Raw genomic sequence first — 2,011 nt, forward strand, 5'->3', positions numbered from 1 at the left:
GTTCAATAATCAATAGAAATCTGGGAAACTAATCTTATAGGGAAAGGGATATTCTTGTATTTTCCCAAATGGATCCAACAAACTTTTTCCTCGAAAAATTCAACCCACAGGGGACCCCGACATTCAAAATGGAGATGAAACAACAAGAACCCCGGGAGGAAGAAATTCCAATACGGGCCATGGCGACTCTAAAGATCTCCAGAAAGCGCCGCCCCTCAGTGGCATCAACCCTATGACCTCCCCTCTTGGGGACAAATAAAAACCTCACTAATCAAGTTAAAAATCTGATTTCTCAGGACTTCCCTGGTGGTCCAGTGGCTAGGACTCTGCACGCCCAATGCAGGGGGCCCGGGTTCGATCCCTGGTCAGGGAACTAGATCCCACATGCCACAACTGAGAGTTCATATGCGACAACTAAAGATCTTGCATGCCGCAACTAAGACCCAGCATAGCCAAAGGGAAACAAAACAAAACAAAACAAAACTGATTTCTCAACAGGGAATGCCTCAGAGTCCTGAAAACCTTCATATCACTATGTTCTGTTGGCTTACCCGACCCTTGCTCAAGCCGGATTAACTAATTTACTTACGCAACCCCCCTTTATTACAGGTCATTAAATGGATGGAGAAAAGACCGCTGGAATCAACCAATGACTCCACCCATATGCCCCCTCCCTGAAACCCTCACACCCTGGGGAGGCGAGAAAACTATTTAATATTTCTTTAGGCTATGAAGTCCTTCCATTCCCTGGGCCCAGGAAAATTATGCATAAACGTCGGCCCACAAACTTGGGTTTTCCTCCTGCCTCCAAAAGAAGACTTTCGGATATTGCTGCCCCTTTTCTGTCTGTGAACCATGTTTACTACTGAAACTTTAGGGAAAGGGTTAGGGAAAGAACAAAAAGCATTATGTAAAAGGTTACTAGCACTATGTTGAAACATTACCATGACAAAGGACTTCTTGGCTGGTTTGACGGTGGTGGAATGGCATCCCCTCCTCCTCTTCGAATCGTCCTCGATAAACAAATTGGGTCTAAACAATGGGACATTTGGAAACTTGCTACCAGAACCAAAAAACTTGCGACTTAGACTGGACATTTCACCGGGATCAGTCGTGGTCATAGTAACTATTTCTTTCACTATAGTCAGTCATATTTTATACAGGCCTGCGTCCCACTTCCTTTGTTATAGCCATAAGAAATTTACAGTTTAATAAGACTTTACATTCTGTAACTTGTATTAATTGCCAATTTTGTGTTACTCTTGTTCATTTCAATCATAGTACCTACAACTGGGAACAAATAAAATTTCATTTACTTGATAACCCCTCTCTGAATGTACAATTACTACAAAAGGAAATCTTTGAAACTTTTTCTAAACGTCTGCCCTCTTCCACTAATTTGAAAACCTTTAGCTGGACAGCTAGCTGAACAAATAATCTGGGCTAGACCCACGAGTATGGTTTCAAAGTACTCCCCGCAGCAACTGGTCTGGAGCTGTAACTTTGGTGATTGTCTTGATGATTGCATTTGTTGTTTATCGTCGCCTTTCTATACGGTTGGTTAATACTAACCAAACTCATTTGGTCAGCACCTTTTTTACAAATATAATAAAATAGGGGGAATTGTCAGGAATCCTCTGGCCCTTCTTAATTTCTGAATATTCAGGAAATAAGAGGAGAGGCACATCTTTCCCAGGGCTGAGGAATTCAGGCATTTCCTTTTTTCGTTTCTCATTTTGGTGATAAGTACCCTCTTCTCTCTTTAATAGGAATCGCCTTGTGTTTTGTATACCTGGAATTTTAATCTTTATCTTTGCTGAGAATAACTACCTTGTCAGACAATATATATGCCCAAGCCATGTTGATTAAAACAACTTTGGTCCATCAGAGCTTTGGTCCCCGTGTCTGTCTGTCTTTCTTTCTCTTCCTCTCTTTCTCTTTATCTCTCTATTTCTGGCTGACTCCCTGGAACACGAAAGCTGATTGTGTAACCCAGGGAATATTAGCCTCT

The 2,011-nt window shown here is 41.9% G+C and overlaps 1 non-coding gene across 1 annotated transcript; it reads left to right on the plus strand.

Annotated features, from left to right (window-relative positions):
- The first annotated feature begins 300 nt into the window (after positions 1-300).
- TRNAG-CCC (transfer RNA glycine (anticodon CCC)) lies at positions 301-373 on the plus strand. Its single transcript has one exon. It is a non-coding gene; the product is annotated as a tRNA-Gly (tRNA).
- Positions 374-2,011: the final 1,638 nt, after the last annotated feature.

The sequence above is a fragment of the Muntiacus reevesi genome, chromosome 11 (assembly GCF_963930625.1).
Source record: "Muntiacus reevesi chromosome 11, mMunRee1.1, whole genome shotgun sequence".
Taxonomy (NCBI): domain Eukaryota; kingdom Metazoa; phylum Chordata; class Mammalia; order Artiodactyla; family Cervidae; genus Muntiacus; species Muntiacus reevesi.